The sequence below is a fragment of the Equus quagga genome, chromosome 10 (genome assembly GCF_021613505.1).
Source record: "Equus quagga isolate Etosha38 chromosome 10, UCLA_HA_Equagga_1.0, whole genome shotgun sequence".
In the NCBI taxonomy this organism is placed as follows: Eukaryota; Metazoa; Chordata; class Mammalia; order Perissodactyla; family Equidae; genus Equus; species Equus quagga.
In genome coordinates, this window is record NC_060276.1 from 96,393,961 (window position 1) to 96,414,835 (window position 20,875).

The 20,875-nt window shown below is 36.1% G+C and overlaps 1 protein-coding gene across 9 annotated transcripts in view; it reads left to right on the plus strand.

Moving 5' to 3' along the window:
- DMD (dystrophin) overlaps positions 1 to 20,875 on the plus strand; it is a 2,273,580-nt gene that overhangs the window by 616,966 nt on the left and 1,635,739 nt on the right. The gene's annotated exons all lie outside the window — the stretch shown is intronic.

The following is a 20,875-nucleotide window of genomic DNA, read 5'->3' on the forward strand; positions in this document are numbered from 1 at the left end:
TGACAATAATATATAAAGCTAGAAGCTCCAAGGAAAAATGTTACCAGAGGTCACTTTTAAACTAGGGGAACAATCATTTTTCATTTCCCCTACCTCCTCCCCACTGAAGCCTCTGGTCTGCTACGATTATTAAACACCCATTTTTTCAGTTCAAAAAAACTGCAAACTGAAAGAGGAAGTGTTTTCAGAGAAAACAGCCACTTTCCTTTTAGTTCACAGTTGTGTAGGGGAGGAAAACTTTCTGTTTCCTCCCTTCTAGGTTCTTCGGCTGGCCTAATAATTAAATTGGCATACGACAGATTAGCAGGAGGAAAAAAAAACAAATTTAATTTTGTATGTGTGGGAGATCATAAAAACATGAGACTCAAAGAAGTGACCAAAGCAGGCAGTTTTTATACCTTTTAGACAAAGAAACAATAAATATGTGAAGAATTGACTAGACAAAGGGGTTTGAGCTCGGAGTAGTAAATTAGTGAAGAAGTAACAAGGTTTGTTTCTACAGCCTTCTTGGCCCAAAATTCCATATCTCTGGTGATAACGATGCTTATATCCTCCTGGTACAGGCAGGGTGCCTTTCACATGGGAGATTTATTTCCTGCTTTCAGGGGACAAAGGTGGTCAGAGTGTCCTTCTTGCACCAGCTGTTTCTTAAGTAACTTTAATTCAAAATAATCAATATGCCAAAGTGGCATATTTTGTCGTGGCATATTCTGCTCCCCTTCAGATGTTATGTTAATTTGTCAATCAAACATATTTGTCTTTTTAAAATATTTCTATTACATAGGGATAAAAGAATATTTGTAATATATATGGTTTAAATAATAAAAATAAACAACTAATTAATTTAGAATATCCTCAGCAGTTTGAACCCACCTATTTAAAGACAGATTAACAGGAAAGAAACAATCAGAAGTTTAATAACATGTGTACCTCCTGTACACAGGAAAACTGAGTAATTCCCCAACATAACCCACGCCACCACCAAAAATACCATCTCCCAGCTAAAGACAAAAGATGTTGGCTCCCCAATTCCATCACTTCCCCTGCTATCATCAGAAATATTCATTCTTCTGAATTTTGCTTGGCTTTATAGTCTTGCCACATATGTATGTTTTCCTAAGTAATAAATTGTTTTGTTCTGCCTGCTTTTGAACTTCATATAATTAGAATCATTGCCACTGGTCTTGTGTGACTGCTTTTTCCAATCAGCATTATGTTGCTGAGATTCATCCATGTCGGTGAATATAGCTGTAGTTCATTCATTTTCAATGTCATGTTCCATCATGGAAATAAACCACAATTTATTTATACATTCTGCTGTTGATGGATATTTGTGTTGTTTCCAGTTTTATCCCTTTTCCTGTTAGAAACAATGCTCCTTATATTCCGTACTGAGGAGAGGGATTGATGTGTTGTAGGGTTCATATATGTGCCCTCAGATATACTCCTTATCCTGCTCTTCTGGGTACCACTGGGACGTTGACCTTGCAGGCTCTGAGTGCCAGGCTTCCATGTCACTCAGCTTCCAGCTCTGTTTGGCTAATGGTGGAGGATTGGAGTGTCGGAGAAGACCCCAGGGTACTTCTCTCCCTCCCTTTGTGCCTCAAGCAGTGTCTTTGGCAGAAGCTGCCTATGCTTTGAGGTTCCAGCTCCAGTTTCCACTGAATGAACTCATGACCCTGTCAGGGAGGAAAGGTAATTCTCCTTCTACCCATATAGGTTCTTGGCTGAGACTCATAATAGAAAGACAGATTAACAGGAAAGAAACAAACAGAAGTTTAATAACTTGTGTACCTCCTGTACACAGGAAAACTAACTCCCCAAAATGACCCAAGCCACCACCTAAACTACCATCTCCCAGCAAAAGACAAAAGATGTTGGCTGTGGGGAGGCCAGTTATGGGGTTATAGGAGGTTATCAGATGAAGCACAGTAAATAAGGATAAGGTTGTCATATGGATTTAGGTCATTGCCTTCTCCATTGATAAGAGTTTCTATTTTTAAAAAATTATTTTATTGAGCTCACATTGGTTTATAACATTGTCTAAATTTCAAGTGTACATCATTGTATTTTGGCTTCTGTATAGATTGCATTGTGTCCACCACCAATAGTCTAGCTTCCATCTGTCACCTTCACTCCTTTTGCCCTCCCACCACCACCTTCTACTCTGGTAACCACCAATCTGTTCTCCTTATCTATCTGTTTATTTATATTCAACATATGAGTGAAATCATGTGGTATTTGTCTTTCGCTAACTTACTTTGCTTGGCATTATACCCTCAAGGTCCATCCATGTTGTCAAAAATGACACAGTAATCGTGGCTCCATGTGGTTGCTAAACTTTGAGTTACTTTACCCTCCACAGTTTGCCAAATCAGTTCTTCGATCACCTGTTTAAATTCCATAAGTTAAGGTTTCTGTTTAAAATATCAAAAAGCTTTGATTTCTACTTAGACGCTGACTGACATGATGCGTCTACAACTTTACAAGATTATGTCATTCTTTTCTAAACTGGTTACACAAATTTAAATTCCCATCAATTCAATAAAAATTTTGCTTGCTTCAAATTCTCTCCCACACTTGACAATGTCAAAATTTAATTTTTGGCGACTATAAAGGATATAAAATTGTTTCTGACTCTGGTTTTAACTTTTATTTCACTAATTAAAAATGAAGTTGAACATTTTTCATAGTTCCATTGGCAAGCTTTAAATGCAGACAATTGTCCAATATAAAATATAACTTTCCTTTAATAAGATTTATTTTATTTTGAACTGTACCATACAAAATTTATCTCAATAAGTTTTGATTTAATATCCTACAAAATTTATCTAAATTTTTCCATTTTATTTATTCATTCATTTAATTTAACACACGTAAGTTAAGTTCCACTATATACCAGACACAGTTCTATGTGTAACTAAGAAATTGGAATATGTTATAGAAATAGGATAATTGGGGAGCACAATCTTTTGAAAATGGCTTAGTGTTAGGACACACTTTATCATGTTTACTCCTATTCTGATCCCTTTCATCATCTTCTATAAGATCAATTACTGTGGTGTCATTAAGAATATGAGGATTGTTTATAAAATTGAGTGTCAAGGTTTGTCCATTTTGTAGGCACCATATAGAAATTTCAGTATCAAGAGAAGATTTTTGTTACGAAAGGTTCTAGAAAATTTTGGACTATAGGCAATTGCAGACTATATCATGCCTTTTAGAAGTATGATCTAACAACAAAAATCTAGAAAACTTTTAGGATGTAAAGTAATTCCTAAAATGTTCCAGCTTAAAATATTGAAATGGTGAAGATGGCTTTTCCTTCACAATCTGTTACTAAAGAGGACAGACCGGACAAAAGATGTGTTCTGTGTGGACACGGCATTGTCTACTACCTGGAATGTTGGTCATGCTAGTCACTGCTACTGCTGCTAGTTAGAGAACCCTAAAAACATGACTTTGTGGAGGGAGGAAAAAACTGCTTGAAAGAAGGCAACATCTTGTTTTATCTTACTGGTAAATGTTCAGAGTCCTAAAAAACTGCAACAACAAAAAGATATTTTGAACCTTTCTAAGAAAACACATTCTAGGACTGTACATCCACAGTGTACATGGGATCAGTACCTCCACAGTCACATATTCACATCATTATCTTACCCCTAAATCATCAAGAAAATATTATGTTAAATATACTGTAGTTAAGAAGGCAGGAAGCTACCCTACACAAACATTTTCATTTAAACCTTTCATCCAGAAGATAGTGTTCTGTCATTCAACGGACTAACTCTCAGCTCTCTGGAAAAACCATTTATCCAGAGTAACTCTTGCCCTGGTTTGGTTTAGCTTGGGTGTTAATGTGGTTCTTGTGTGTGTATATGTGTGTATGTGCGCAATTCTATGATTGATTAAATCATTATATAACTTCAAAACATTTACGTCAGTGATTATAAATTTTAGAAACAGCTTATTTCTCTTTTTCTGATTAATGTGTCATGTGCATGTATTTCTGTCTTTGTGCAGACAACAAGACCGAAACACAGGTTAGGTGCATGGGTATAGAATTCAGCGTTGTAAACCAAAATTCAAAATGAAAGAAAGAGATGGTATTGGGGGAGTGCAGTGTTATCATAGTTGGAAAGAGAAGGATAACAGAAGGCTTGCAGAGATCTGTAAAGTTTTCTGCTTTGTTAGTTAAAAATAGTAAAAATGTACTGGAGTGCATTACATTATTTTTCAGTTCCCCACCTTTTTCTTTACTATTGTTAGATAATGAGTTAGTTTTTGAACTTAAAGTATTTGGCCAAGCTTTACTAGTTATTGAATTCAATGTCTTACTGAATGTGTGTAGTGCTATTCTTGTTGCATACATAGCATAAACTTTGTGGTCAATATTGCTACAGAAACTATATGAATTAAGCTTGTAGTAAGGTAACATGGTGAGAAACTTGAATAAAAGACTAAGCTGAGACTTGATAGAAAATATCTGTTGTCCTACAAAAGCTTGAATCTCTACTGTTGAGTGGTAAAATATTCTTCATTATCCACATGGAAATAATATCTAGGTTGTGAGCTCATGCATAGAATGACCACGTATTATTCATTTTGTGGTTTCCCTAATACATATTGACTTCAAACTACATTTAATTCCCTGGAACTTGACCAGAAGGTTGATTGTCCAGTAGAGTTTCTTGTAAGAAATTCTTATAGCAGTCAACAATTCTTTTATGGCTTAAAAATCCTATCTACATATGCTGAGACCATTTTTAAGTTATACTCAGGGTACTCCTTTTCTGTGCATATAGGCAAGACTATACAACATTTTTAGAACGAGTCAAACCCTATTTAAAATAAAAACAGAACTGTTAGATGGTACCAGGGTCACCTTAAATTAATTAACCAGACTGCCAATCAAAACAAGATTTCAGATGTAATTAACCCATTAACCTAATGAGATGCAAAAATGCCTGTTACCAAAAATTTCCTGAGCACTTTTCTCACTTATGTAACAAATATCAACCTGATACTTTTGTAGTCAATTCGCATACCATGCCAATACATCCGAAATTTGCAGATGTAATCTAACTAGCATAGATTCACGTAATTGGCATGACACAGAATTTTTAAACATCAGCTATCTCAGGAACTTTATTCACATGAATCTGGAAGATTCTTTGTGATGTTTGAGCTCTTTACTCTCAGAAATTCAGATGTCAAAGTATTTTTAGAATGGGTCTGCAAGGCATCATTATTTTGTAATTATAATCCTGTCGATTGACAGCAAATGTGTTGGATGAAAATGTTGCCATATTAAAGTGATCTTGGTTAGTGCTGGAGACAGACTGCTTACATCTAAACTCTCATGAGGGGGAAGAAAGAACTTAAAGTGATTTTACTTTTTTAAAGTTTTTAAAATTACTTTTTATTGTGGTAACATTGGTTTATAACATTACATAAATTTCAGGTATATATCATTATATTTCAAGTTCTGTGTAGGTTATATCATGTTCACCACCCAAAGACTAATTACAATCCATCACCATACACATGTGCCTAATCACTCCATTTGCCCTCCTCTCTCCCCATCTCCCCTCTGGTAACATCAATCCAATCTCTGTTTCTTTGTATTTGTTTGTCATTGTTTTTATCTTCTACTTATGAGTGAAAGCATACATTATTTGACTTTCTGCCTCTGACTTATTTTACTTAGCATGACACTCTCAAGGTCCATCCATGTTGCCACAAATGCCCAGATGTCATCATTTCTTATGGCTGAGTAGTATTGCCTTGTGTATATAAACCACATCTTCTTTATCCATTTGTCCCTTGATGAACACCTAGGTTGCTTCCAAGTCTTGGCTATTGTGAATAATGCTGCAATGAACATAGGGGTGCATGTATCTTTACACATTTGTATTTTCATGTTCTTTGGATAAATACCGAGCAGTGGGACAGCTGGATCATATGGTAGTTCTATTCTTAATTTTTTGATGAATCTCTATGCTGTTTTCCAAAATGGCTGCATCAGTTTGCACTCCCACCAGCAGTGTGTGAGGGTTCCCTTCTCTCCACATCCTCTCCAATACTTATTGTTTCCTGGCTTGTTAATTATAGACATTCTGACAGGAGTGAGGTGATATCTCATTGTAGGTTTAATTTGCATATCCCTCATAGTTAACGATGTTGAACGTCCTTTCATGTGCCTGTTGGCCATCTGTATATCTTCTTCGGAGAAATGTCTGTTCAGATCTTTTGCCCATTTTTTAAATGTGTTGTTGTTTTTGTTGTTGTTGAGATGTATGAGTTCTTTGCATATTTTGGATAGTAACCTTTTATCAGATATATGGTTTGCAAATATCTTCTCCCAATTGTTGGGTTGTCTTTTTGTTTTGTTGTTGATTTTCTTTCTTGTGCAGAAGCTTTTTAGTTTGATATAGTCCCATTTGTTTATTTTTCTATTGTTTCCCTTGCCCAGTCAGACATGGTACTTGAAAAGATGCTGCTAAGACCAATGTCAAAGAGTGTACTGCCTATGTTTTCTTCTAGAAGTTTAATGGTTCCAGCTCTTAAATTCAAGTCTTTAATCCATTTTTAGTTAATTTTTGTCTATGGTGTGAGATAATGGTCTACTTTCATTCTTTTGCATGTGGCTGTCCGGTTTCCCAACACCATTTACTGAAGAGACTTTCCTTTCTCCATTGGATGTTCTTGGCTCCCTTTTCAAAAATTAGCTGTCCATAGATGTGCTTGTTTGTTTCTGGGCTCTCGATTCTGTTCCATTCACCTGTGTGTCTGTTTTTGTGCCAGTACCATGCTGTTTTGGTTACTATTGGCTTTGTAGTGTAATTTGAAATCAGGGAGTGTGATACCTTCAGCTTTGTTCTTTTTTCTCAGGATCCCTTTGGCTATTTGGGGTCTTTTGTTGTTCCAGATAAATTTTAGGATTCTTTGTTCTATTTCTGTGAAAAATGTTGTTGGAACTTTGAGAGGGATTGCATTGAATCTGTAGATTGCTTTAGGAAGTATGGACATTTTAACTATGTTAATTCTTCCAATCCAAGAGCACAGAATATCTTTCCATTTCTTTGCATCTTCTTCAACTTCTTTCAACAATGTTTTATAGTTTTCAGTGTACAGGTCTTTCACCTCTTTGGCTAAGTTTATACCTAGGCATTTTATTCTTTTTGTTGCACTTGTTAATGGGATTGTATTCTTAATTTCTTTTTCAGCTACTTTGCTTTTAGTGTATAGAAATGCAGCTGATTTTTGTTTTGTATCCTGCAACTTTACCATATTCATTTTTTATTTCTAAAAGTTTTTTAGTGGATTCTTTAGGGTTTTCTTATATAAAATCATGTCATGTCACCTGCAAATAGGGACAGTTTCACTTCTTGCTTTCCAGTTTGGATCATTTTTATTTCTTTCTCTTGCCTGATTGCTCTAAGACTTCCAATACTATGTTAAATAAGAGTCGTAAAAGTGAGCATCCTTGTCTGGTTCCTGTTCTTAGAGGGATAGCTTTCATTTGTTCTCCATTGAGAATATTAGCTGTGGGTTTGTCATCTATGGCCTTTATTATATTGAGGTACTCTCCTTCTATACCCATTTTATTCATATTTTTTTAAATCATAAATGGGTTCTGTATCTTGTCAAATGCTTTCTCTGCATCTATTGAGATGATTATGTGATTTTTACTTCATTTTGTTAATGTGGTGTATCACGTTGATTGATTTGCAGATGTTGAACCATCCCTGCATCCCTGGAATGAAACCAACCTGCTCATGGTGTATGATCTTTTTAATGTATTGTTGTAGTCGACTTGCTAGTATTTTGTTGAGGATTTTTGCATCAATGTTCATCAGTGATATTGGCCTTTAATTTTCTTTTTTTGTAATGTCTTTGTCTGGTTTTGGTATCAAGGTAATATTGTCTTCGTAGAATGAGTTAGAAGCATCTCCTCCTCTTCAGTTTTTTTGAAGAGTGTGAGAAGGATAGGTATCCAGTCTTCTTTGAATGTTTGGTGGAAGTGACCAGGGAAGCTGTCTGGTCCTGGACTTTTATTTTTTGGGAGATTTTTGATTACTGTTTCAATCTCCTTACTGGTGATTTGTCTTTTCAAATTCTCTATTTCTTCTTAATTCAGTTTTGGAAGGCTGTATGTTTCTAAGAATTTATTCATTTCTTCTAGATTGTCCAATTTGTTGCAATATAGCTTTTCATAGTATTCTCTTATAATCCTTTGTATTTTTGAGGTGTCCATTGTAATTTCTCCTCTTTCATTTCTGATTTTATTTATTTGAGCCTTCTCTCTTTTTTTCTTGGTGAGTCTAGCTAAAGGTTTGTCAGGTTTGTTTATCTTTTCAAAGAACCAGCTCTCGGTTTCATTGATTTTGTCTATTGTTTTTTCAGTCTCTAGTTCATTGATTTCTGCTCTGATTTTTATTATTTCCTTCCTTCTGCTGATTTTGGGCTTTGGTTTTGTTTTTCCAGTACCTTTACGTGCACTGTTAGATTGCTTATTTGGGATTTCTCATGTTTGTTGAGGTAGACCTGTATTGTTATAAAATTCCCTCTTAGAACCACTTTTGCTGTATACCATAGAGGTTGGCATGTTGTGTTTTCATTTTCATTTGCCTCCAGGAATATTTTGATGTCTCCTTTGATTTCCTCGTTGACCTAATCATTGTTCAGTAGCATTTTATTTAATCTCCACATATTTATGGCTTTTCTGATTTTCTTCCTGTAGTTGATTTCCAGTTTTATACCTTTGTGGTCAGAAAACATGTTTGGTATTTTTTCAATCTTCTTAAATTTATTGAGACTTTTTTGTGGCCTAATATATGATCAGTCCTGGAGAATGTTCCATGTACATTTGAAAGGAATGTATATTCTGTGGTTTTTGGATGGAATCTTCTGTATATGTCTACTAATTTCATCTGGTCTAATGTGTTATTTAAGGCTAATGTTTCCCTATTGATCTGTTTGGGTGATCTATCTGTTGGTGTAAGTGAAGTGTTAAATTCCCCTAATGTTATTGTGTTGCTTTCTATTTCTCCTTTTATGTTTGTTAATAATTGCTTTATATATTTAGGTGCCCCTCTGTTGTGTGCATAGATATTTACCAGTGTTATATCCTCTTGTTGGTTTGTTCCCTTTATCATTATGAAGTGCCCTTCTTTGTCTCTTGTTACACGTTTTGTTTTAAAGTCTATTTTACCTGATATAAGTTTTGCTACCCCGCTTTCTTTTCTTTGCCATTTGCATGGAGTATCTTTTTCATCCCTCCACTTTCAGTTTGTGAGTTTCTTTAGGTCTGAAGTGTGTCTCTTGTATTCAGCATATATGGGTCTTGTTTTTTAATCCAATTGGCCACCCTATGCCTTTTGATTGGACCATTTAGTCCATTGACAAGTAAAGTAGCTATTGATTAGCATGTACTTACTGCCATGTTGTTCCTTTTTTCTGCTTGTTTTAGTAGTTCTTCTCTGTCCCTTTCTTCTTCTCTTGCTCTCTTCCCTTGTTGTTTGATAGCTTTCTTTAGTACTGTGTTTGGGTTCCTTATTCTTAATTATGTGTGTATTTATTGTAGGTTTCTGGTTTGTGGTTACCATGAGGTTCATATATAATAATCTACTTATATAGCAGTCGATATTGAGTTGATGGTCTCTTCAGTTTGACCTCTTCCTAAAACCTTTACTCTTTTACTCCCCTCCTCCCACATTTTGGGTTTTTGTTATCATATCTAACCTCTTATTTTATGTGTTTGTATGCATTACTCTTCTATCATTGAAATAAGTAATTTTAGTACTTTTTTCTTTTTACCTCCATATTCTCTTCATAGGTGGTTGATGTGCTACCTTTACTGTATTTTTGTCTTTACCAGTGATTTTATTGATTTTTGGGGATAATTTTCTTATCCCTGTTTGTGGTCTTCTCTTTCCTACTTAAATAAGTCCCTTTAACATTTTTTGTAAGACTAGTTTTTTGGTGATCAACTCCTTTAATTTTTGTTTGTATGGGAAACTCTTTCTCTCTCCTTCCATTCTGAATGATAACCTTGCTGGGTAGAGTATTCTTGGCTGTAGTTTTTGTGCTTTCAGCACTTTAAATATATCATGCCACTCCCTTATAGCCTGTAAGGTTTCTGCTGAGAAGTCAGCTGATAGCCTTATGGGGTTTCCTTTGCATGTCACTTGTTGATTTTCTCTTGCAGCTTTTAGGTTTCTCTCTTTATCTTTAGTTTTTGCCATTTTAATTATAATGTGTCTTGATGTGGGCCTCTTTGGATTTATCTTTTTTGGTGCTCTCTGTGCTTCCTGTACCTGGATGTCTGTTTTCTTCTATAGGTTAGGAAAGTTTTCAGCTATTGTTTCTTCAAATATATTCTCTGCCCTTTTGTCTCTCTCTTCTCCTTCTGGGACACCTATAATAGGAATGTTAGTGCACTTGATGTTGTCCCAGAGTTTTCTTAGGCTGTTCTCATTCTTTTTTCTTTTATCTGTTCAGCTTGGGCGATTTCCTGTTGTCTTTCATCCAGCTTGCTGATCTGTTCTTCTGTATCATCTACTCTGCTATTGAGTCCCTCTAGTGAATTTTTCATTTCCAGTATTGTATTCTTCATTTCTGATTGGTTCTTTTTTATATTTTCCAATTCTTTGTTGACATTCTCACTGAGTTCATCCATTCTTCTCCCAAGATCAATGAGCATCCTTGTGACTTTTTGTTTGAACTCTTTTGTTAGTTGGATTGTTTATTTCTGTTTCATTTAGTTCGTTTTCTGGGGTTTTGTCCTGTTCTCTTTTTTGGAACATATTCCTCTGCCTCCTCACTTTGTCTCTTTCTCTGTGCTTATATCTATGTATTAGGAGAGTCATCTATGTCTCCTGATCTTGGAGAAGTGGCCTTATGTAAGAGATGCCTTATGGGGCCCAGCAGTGTGCTTCCCTCTTGTCACCAGTTCCAAATGTTCTAGGAGTGACTGCTGTGTAGGCTATGTGTGTCCTGTTGTGGCAAGAGTGCTCTTGCTGCAGGTGTCCAGGGAGGCTAGGCTGTCCTCCTGGCTGGCTGGTTTTAATGCTGAGCTGGGTGTGCCTGCTATGCACTCTTCAGTCAGTTTATTGGATTTAGGGAGCTCCAGCATGGTTGGCTGCAAGATCTAATAGCATATTCCTGTTGCAGTTTTTCTGTTAAGTGAGTAGGCCCCCAGCATGGCTGTTTGCTAGGCTCAGGGGCTTACAGTTGCTGGAGGCCTCTGGCCTTTAAGGCTGTTGTCAGCTCTCTCAGGATTGCAGCTGAGGTGGGCTGGCCCCCAGGCATGTGATCTCCCAGTTGTTGCAGGCTTTGGAAGGTGGGGCCAATCCCCTATGTGGCTGTTTGAGAAGCACAGGTCTTCTGCCTCTGATAAGCCCTATGACCCACAGGTCCACACCCACTGTCAACACCATCCTGGCCCATGCACACATCATGACCCCCTGAAGTGGACACTTTTGCCCAACTGCAGAGGCTCCCACACACTCCACCAACACCCCCACACAATCTACCCACTTCTCATGCACACCCTGCCCCACAGAGGTGGACCCATTGCCTGCCTGAAGAGGGTCTAGGCACTTAGTCTACGTAGGCAGACAAGTTGCCTGAAGGCTTACTATTGGGTGGGGCTGGTGGCTTACCTAGGGCAGCCTGCCTTCCCTGGCTGAGCTAGATTAAATTGGCACTCTAGTGGGCAGGGAAGACCCTGGGCTAACAGGCCAGTGGAAGAACTCCAATGGCGTCTACCAGTGTCTGTGTCGGCATACCTGTACTGGGTCACAATAATGGATGCCACCAACGTCTCAGTCCCTAGAGAGGTCTCACCTCTCACTGAGATGCACCCAGACCCTATCATGTGAGTTTCTTTTCAAGAAAGGACTGTGCGCCTTTCTTTCTGGTGATTTTAGGTTGCTTTCCAAAATAGGTGAACTTGTGCACAGGCCCTTTAAGAGCTGACTTTTTCCCACTTATGTCCAATAGCTTTTCTGGGGGTGTTCCCCGTTGTAGTTAATAGCCAGCAAAGCTAGATATTATGAGACTCATCTCAGTTGTGCTGAGTCCAAAGGATGCTTATAGCAGTAATACTCCCAGACTCAAGTCCCCCGCTCCTCTAGGGAAGGCTGTGTGCCATAGGATTGCTCCTGGCTGGCCATGAAGTGCTCTGGCTCATGATAGTGGCTTTTTTTCTCTCCAGAAAGGAATTTCTGCCTCTTCTACTTCAGTCAGGACTGTCCCTTGTTGCAGAGGTTCTTTTTATCCAGTTTTCAGTTCTCTCTCAGGGGTAATTGTTCCAAGAATAGTTGCAACTTGGTTGTGTTCATGGGAGGAGGTGATTCAGAGTCTTGCCTTCACTGTCATTTTGACACCAATCTCTTAAAGTGATTTTGAATTCACCAACATGAAGATGCAAGATTGCTCATAAAATGCTAAAGGGTTCTTTTCGCTCCCATCTTTTAGCATTTCCATTACACATCCCAAATGTTTAGAAATTTGATTATTGACAGGTTAAAACCTTTTGTGCAAAAGGTACTTTTAAATATTATCTCAGTGTGGTTTATTGAAATGTGTTTGTTGTTTACAGATATTTTCTTTTTAAAAGGAGGCAGAAATTAAAGAAGTTGAGAGCCATTTGATAGTTAATATTTCCCATAGGAAAGACAATATGCAACTATGCTCTGCTGACTGGTAGAAGAGGAGATTAAAATTTTGGAAATTGTAATAGCCTTTGATGATGATGTTAATGTCATTAAATAGAATTATATAATATGTTATAACTTAACAGAAAGCATTATTATTGATTAAGACCTACATTTTAAATTATTGGCATGTTTAGTCTTGCAAAGGACCCCAAGTGATTCATATCTATAGGGTTGTTTTTCTGTTCTTAGAATGTTAACAGCAAGTTAATATCAAATTCTATGAGGTAGAGAGGTCTTTGGGCTGAGGCAATGCAGAAGGGATGTGAAGAGTTGTATAATGTATAAGGGGTGAGCTGTGAGTCTCTCCAAGTCTGAGTTTATGCCTAACTGTATTTGCAACCAAGATGAGTTGATGAGCAGTTTGCTAGTTCTTTAGTTTCAATGGTTTTATGAAGCCTAGGTTTATTTTTCTAAAGTCAGTTAGAAAATTCAAATTAAGCTACATAGTGTTGCAAATTTCAAGTCTCTGAGGGGTGTGCATTAATAAGTATTCCAAAATATTTTGTCATTTAAACATTATTATGTTAATTTTTGCATAATTGGATTCTTCTTGAATGTTTGAAAACTTTCTTTACTAGGGTAAATATTCCCTCAGTGATCTTGTTAAACAGTTCCTTTATGTTGAGCTATCAATGTCTGAATTGTCACCAGTCCAAATATTAAAAAGATAAGCTTTACCAGAATTATGATGATTTTGAAGGAGTACAGTTACAGCAAATTTTGATCAATTTTCCTTCATTAATAATTAATTCAAATAAACACTTGTATTTCTCATTTCCTCATAGAGCTTTTTGTACATGAAGATAGATACAATATTTAGTATAATCTATTGTGGGCAGTGAAGGGAAGGAGATTATGATGAGAAAACGAGACAACCTGATTATAAAAATGCTTGTTAGTCAAGATTTGACAAAAAAGCAAGATGAAAAGTATCCCAAAAATCAAACAACAAATTTCATATGAAACCTTAAATTGGTAAAGCAGTTATATAAATAGCACTACAATTTTTCAAATTAAAATCTAAAATGAAGCATTTTGAAGTGGTTTTGCAAATAAAAATTCACTCAAGATGCTTCACAAAATGAGTAGAATATCACAGTGAGGGAGTTATCCCAGTAATGGTATAGTTAACTGAAACTTTCATTATAAGGTCCGATAATACTCAGTAGGATACTTGCTCATGAATTTAAAGTAGAATGTTTTTGTTCTGAAGTGTCAAGGATATCGCAGTTATTGAAGAAATGCATAGAGTAAGGGATTTTTAAAATCTTCTGAAAAATTAGTGCCTTAGTTTCATTGGCATATGTGTAAAATAACCAAACCTAAGTCTTATATATATAATGCCATTCTAATAAATTGTTCCTGACCATAATATTTATATAGAATCCATCTTGCTTGGCAGATTGATTTGGCCTAACCTACAAATTAGTATGGTCTCTCTCAACCTCTACGCTTCTGTGTGGCACCATCATCTCCTTCCTGGAGTAACAAAATAGCATCCTAATAGGTTTCCCTCATCCACTCTTGCCCCCTTCTGTCATCCTAGTGGCAGCACTCAGAGCAACCTTTTAAAAGGTCAATTAAATCATCTCACCTCTTCATTAAAACTCTTCTCATCCTACCAAGAGGAAATTCCAAATCTTTTATGTTGACCTATATAAGTGAACTGTGCCTCCCTCTCCAGTTTCAACTCCATTTTGTTCTTGTAGCTTTAGACGATTTTGTTCTTGTAGCTTCAGACGAGCTAGCTCCCTCTCAGCTCTTGAATGTAATAAACTTTTGCCCCCCTTGGTGTCTACTTATTTACAATTTTCTCTGACTAGAATCCTCTTTTCCCGTTTCTGTTTCCTGAGCAATCAAGCATTTATTCATTTACTCATTCATTCATTCATTTTTTTTCATTTACTCAATAATTCAATGACTCTCAACTAGGAACAATTTGGCCTCCTAGGGGACATATGACAATGTCTGGAGACATGTGTAGTTGTCACAACTGAGGAGGAGGGATGGTACTACTGACATCTAGTGGGTAGAGGCCAGGGATGCTGATAAACATGCTACGGTGTATAGGACAGCCCATCATAACAAAGAATTAACTGGCTGGAAATGTCGATACTGAGATTGAGAATCCATGCAAGTAATTCAACATCACTTCTGGGTGTCAAGAATATGGTGATGAACTAAATGAATATGGCCGAAACTTTCATAAGCTAATACATTAGAGGGAGACAGTCCATAAGCTGGTTAACAAACAACTAAATAATTACTTTTAAATCATGTTGAGATCTCGCAAGGAAGAGAGGACAAGAGAGTGACCAGTGAAATTTACTTTAGAGCAGGTGGTGTTTGAGGAGGTGGTGCTAATTCTAAGACCAGAGGAATGAAAGGCAGACAGCGATAGCTTATACTAAATATTTCTTGACATTAACAATAAAATATTGCATTTTTCTCAACCGTGTTCTTTTATTGTAACTGAGGATACTTCAGATTAATTTTTAGAACCTTTTCATCACAGATTCTTTAGCAAGGGGACTAGCCTAGCATTTGTCTCCTGTAAACAATTAAATCCTCACAAATTTGGTGAATCCCCAACTTCATGTGCCTCCTGTCCATTCTATAAAATTACCTGAAAAAATGTATGTAGGGCTCCTAACTTGGTCAGAAAGCAAAACGTTGCTATATCTCTAATCAGTAACAAAATTTGTCATTCTATAGCACGAAAACATAGACTGTTATAATACTTTTACGTATTTATTTTTAAAAAATTCAAATCATATTGTTTCTCTGTGGAAGATCCCATGGTCCCAGTAGAGGAATGTTTTCAGAAATAAATAAGAAATTAAATAGCAACAGGTACACAACATGATTTTAAACCTGACAAAAGATTGGGATCTCTTTCTTACTTTTGGAACAATGTGACCAGCAACATATGATGCCTAATCATTTGAATTACGCACCTTTAAAAAATTATAAGAAGGCCTGTTTTTAATGTCAACTACCACTTAAATGTGAAAATCTATCAACTCGGTGTCTATACCCTTACCCTCTATTCTGCTCAAAACCTTCTTGACATTTCTATTTGAATATCCCAGAGGCCCCTGACCACATTTGTAGAAAGCTACACCTATCATCATCTCTATTGTACCTCTTCTTATAATATTTCTCTTGGTAAAGGATATTTCTAAATACTTAGTGAACCAAATAAAAAACCTAGGAGTGATGATTTGAAGGGAGCATGAGGTTGTGACAGTGTTTGCTTCTTGATCTGAGTGCTGGTTAAATAGGTGCATTAAGTGTGTGAAAATTCATTGAGCTGTGCGCTTATGACTTCTACAATTTTCTCTATGATATGTCATATTTGAACAAAAATATTACAGAGAAATTCTAGAAGCCAAGCTGCACCTTTCCCTCTCACTCATCCAGCACATCTAATCTGACAGCAAAAGTTCCATAATGGCTGTTAGTTGTTGAGTGCTTGCTATATCTTTGATGTTGTGATGAGCTTTTACAAGCTCTGCTGCTCAAAAATGTCTATAATGCAGGTATTATTATCTCCATTTCACATGTGAGGAAACAGAGACTTAGGGAGGCTAAATTACTTGTCTAAGGGCACACAGCAACAAAATGGCAGAAGTAGAGTTTGAATCTGAACCAATATTTGTAATCACCGTGCTATCTTACCTCTCTCATGTGTTCCTGTGTTCCATCTTCATAAAAACTGAATATTCTATTTCTTTCTTTCTTTCTTTCTTTCTTTCTTTCTTTCTTTCTTTCTTTTCTTTCTTTTCTTTCTTCTTTCTTTTTTGGAGGAAGATTAGCCCTGAGCTAACATCTGAGGCCAATATTCCCCTTTTTTTTTCTATTTTTTGATGAGGAAGACTGGCTCTGAGCTAACGTCCATGCACATCTTCCTCTACTTTATATGTGGGATGCCTGCTACAGCATGGCTTGATGAGTGGTGCGCAGGTCCGCACCCGGGATCTGGACCGGCGAACCCTGGGCCACCAAATTGGAATGTGCAAACTTAAGCACTGTGCCACTGGGCCAGCCCCTGAATATTCCATTTCTTATCCATCCTTACTACCTGTCTTAAGTTAAGGTTTTTAAATCTTCATTCCTGTATTATAAGGATACTATCTTAAGGAATCTTGTACACTTTAGCCTACCCCAAATTGAGTCTAAACACTGCCAGGGTTAGTGGTCTTTCTACAATGTAAACGTGTATGTGTAGTTTATTTAAAATCCATTAATACAGCAGTTTGCAATGTTGGCTATGTATTAGAATCACAAGGGCCCACTGAAGATCAGTTAAATCAGAATCTCTGGAGGTGGGAACCTGGGGGTGTGTATTTTTAAAAAGCTCCCTGGATGACTATAATGTACAGCCAGGCTTGGGAACCATTGTTTTAATGTCTCTCTCCAGCTTTTATGCTAAAAATAAACTCCTGATCAGTGCCCAAAAGGCCCTTCATAATCTGATCCCTGCCTCCCTCTCTTTTGCTTCCTCTGCTATAACTCCCTTCTTCCCCAACTGAATCTTCCCCAACAATATATACTTTATTCTAATTATACGAAATTTTGTTTTTTTCCCCCAGGCATCTTTTTTTTTATTGAGATCACATTGGTTTATTACACTATATAAATTTCAGGTGTACATCATTATATTTCAACTTCTGTCTAGACTGCATCATGTCCCCCCCCCAAAAGTCTACGACTTCCATCCGCTACCATGCACACGTGCCCTTTTACCCCTTTCACCCTCCCCCCACCCCCTTCCCCTCTGGTAACTACCAATCTGCTCTCTGTATCTATGTGTGTATTTGTTTGTTTGTTTATCTTCCACATATGAGTGAAACCGTACAGTATTTGTCTTTCTCTGTCTGAATTATTTCACTTAGCATAATACCCTCAAGGTCCATCCATGTTGTCACAAATGGCACAATTTTGTCTTTCTTTATGACTGGGTAGTATTCCATTGTGTACATACATGTGTATATCACATTTTCTTTATCCAGTCATCCTTTGATGGGCACTTAGGTTGCTTCCATGTCTTGGCTATTGTGAATAATGCTGCAGTGAACATAAGGGTGCATGTATTTTATTGTGCTATTACACAGACCAGTCCTTCTCTCTGAGTGCTCTTCTCTTGGTTCTCAATTTAATTGAACTTTCATGCATCTTTCAAACAGCAAGTCTGGCATCACCTTCTCTTGGGACATTGCTCTAACTTCTATTTGTTTGGTTGTTTAGCTATTTGTTATTGATTTATTTCTTATTTTATGTTAATACATCCATGTGGTAAAGAATTCATAATGTATAAGTGCATATATATATAAGTCTCACTGATACTCCAGTTCCAAAATTAAGTCTCCCAGAGGCAATCAGTATTTCTAGATGTTTAATGTATCATTCTAGAAATATACTATGCTTATACAAATATACATATATATATGTGTGTGTGTATACACTTTTGTACGCATGGTGACATATTGTATACATTCTTCTGCTCCTTTTATCTTTTCAGTTAACAATATAGTTCACCACGTCTTATCTCAACACGAGGAACTTAATCAGTCTAATATTTGCATAGTATTCTGTGATACGGATATATAGTAATTTATTCAGCTAGATCCCAACCTATGTCATTTAGGTTGTTTCCTATCTTTGCTATTACAAAGAATACTTTAGTATAAAGAATATTACAGTACAGAGAACTTATATTTCTTTGTATTAGTAACTCAATTCTTGAAGTGGAATGATTATGTCAGAGACTACGTACATTTAAAAACTTGATAGAATGAGTTATATCTCTCTCAGAATCATCGTGTCTCTTTATTTGTTTTAGCAACACTACCACTTTATTCATACAGCTCTCTGTGCATACCACTAGAGTGGAAATTATCATTTTAGCCTGCAGACATTTCATTCATTCATTCATTCACTCATTTATCAGATCCCTCATCTATTTCAAAAATATTTATTACGAATATACTATATAATAAGTACTGCACCCTGGGCCCTAGACATGGACTTTTCAAATAATATAAAGTGTCCATAACCCTGAAAGAACTTATTATCTAGTGAAGGATAGATAAATAGGCAATGAGCAATGAGCGCTGTAGTAGAGGTGGTGGGGGAGGAGCATCTAATCCTATTATGGAGTATTGGGATGGTAACTATGAGAAGTGTTTTCTGTGTTTATGAGAGTTAGTCAAGGCAATTGTCCTAGGAATAGCTGCAAAGCTCAGTGACAAGAGAAGACATTATGCCATTTGAGAACTGAGAATGCTAAGTATAGTTATAAAGTATGTGGTTTAATGTGGAGATGGTCGTAACTCACCTGTCTTCTTCCTCATTTGATTGTAAGTTCCTTGAGTAATAGAGCTGTTTTATTTTTACTTCTTACCCATAAGCTTGTGCCGGTCACATAGACTTTAGATAAATGAATAAATGAATGAATGACTTAGACTACTTTGTAGGAGAGGTTGACCATATTAGAAAACTTCTTTGTTTTGCCATAGCACCGTCAATGAGCAGGTATTTAACTAGGAGTAATTTTATATTTTTCTCCTGAAGAAATAATATCATGGATCATTCTGTTTTCTCAGTGGCTGTATATTACCTTCTTTATGTAATGCCCAAAGAAACACACCCGTAATGAGCTCAGTATCCATGCCTCTCTGTAATGTAATTTCACAGTGTTATTACTCCTTCATCAGAGACTTACACGTACATTCTGCTTTGGTCTAGATATTGTGATGAATGCTCTTATTTTAAAAGATTTATCTGTTCTCAGTTATATTTTTTTGCACTTAATCCTTTTAATTGCTGCTAATAAATGGAATTTCTTTAGTAATCTTTTCTCAGCTTGTTTTTAATTTAGGAAATTTCCCTGGTATATAGACACCATATAATATATAATTTAAAATTGTTTTCCTGCATCAATCATGCTTTACACTTTTTTTCTTTCTCCAGTCTATGCTGCTTCTTAGAATGTATGCCTAGGGGCTGACAGAGTGTCTCTTTCACTTTCTTGAAAATCTAATCTTTCTGCCATTCTGGAGTTTTTTTCCCCAGAAGTGAAAGCTGTTATTTGCCTCTCTTTTGCATATTAAGGATAGCTTATTATTCTTATTTTCTGTAAGGCCATTTAATGAGTTATATTGAGCTGTGTGCTTTATGCAGTTCAGACTAGTACTTTGGGAAACTCCTAGGACAAGGATAGAGTAATGTATCTAACCATTTATGTACAGGGAAACGTATGTTGCCCACTTCTGATTTAGAGAATGCTTAGTTTAATTATCAGTGCCTAGGATATTTTTTGTATGTGCTCAATACTTGCTGAGTTAAACTGAATGACCACTCGTTATATCAAAATTTGGTCTCTTTCTAAAAATATCATGAATATTTCTCCTCTAATGCACTTTACTCTCTGCCAGAACTATATAAACATTTCTGTAAATTTTTCACTTGTGTCTGTTTGAGCACTTGCAAGACATTTTAGGTGAAAATTGATTCTGTGCAAGCAAAGAAAATATCAGTGTGTGGTTGTGTGGAGGAATTTATTTTGGTTATGGTTCTTTATTTTGCTATTGCATTTTAATAACTTGCATGATATCTATTATTGTTCTATAAATTCTTACGTAATATATTACAAAAATTTGGCACAGAGATTGGCCAAAATACAATAACATATGTCTTTATAAACAAAATATTCATACATTGCCATTTAATACTGAAGAGCTTACTTATGCTTTTTTATAAGGTGAAAGATTGAGTTGAATGACTGTGTATAATTTACTAGGAAAATATAAAATAGATAAAAGTAGATAAAAGCATAATATAAATATCTTAATAAATCATCCTTCATACCTGACCCCTTTCCTGTATCCATGTTCAGATCTTCTATACTGATCTCTAAGCTTATTTTTCTGTATGATTGTGATTTTAGCATTTCTTATATTATCAGTAGTGGTACCAGTAGGTGTTAAACATTTATGGAAATTTTTTAAATGGCATATGGTACAATAAAAGAACCACGTTTTGAAATAGCTACTCATAATACTGATATTTAACACAGGACTATGTGGAATACAGATTTTTAATGAATGTTGTCTCAAAATTAGGCAATTTGTCATTAGGCAGTT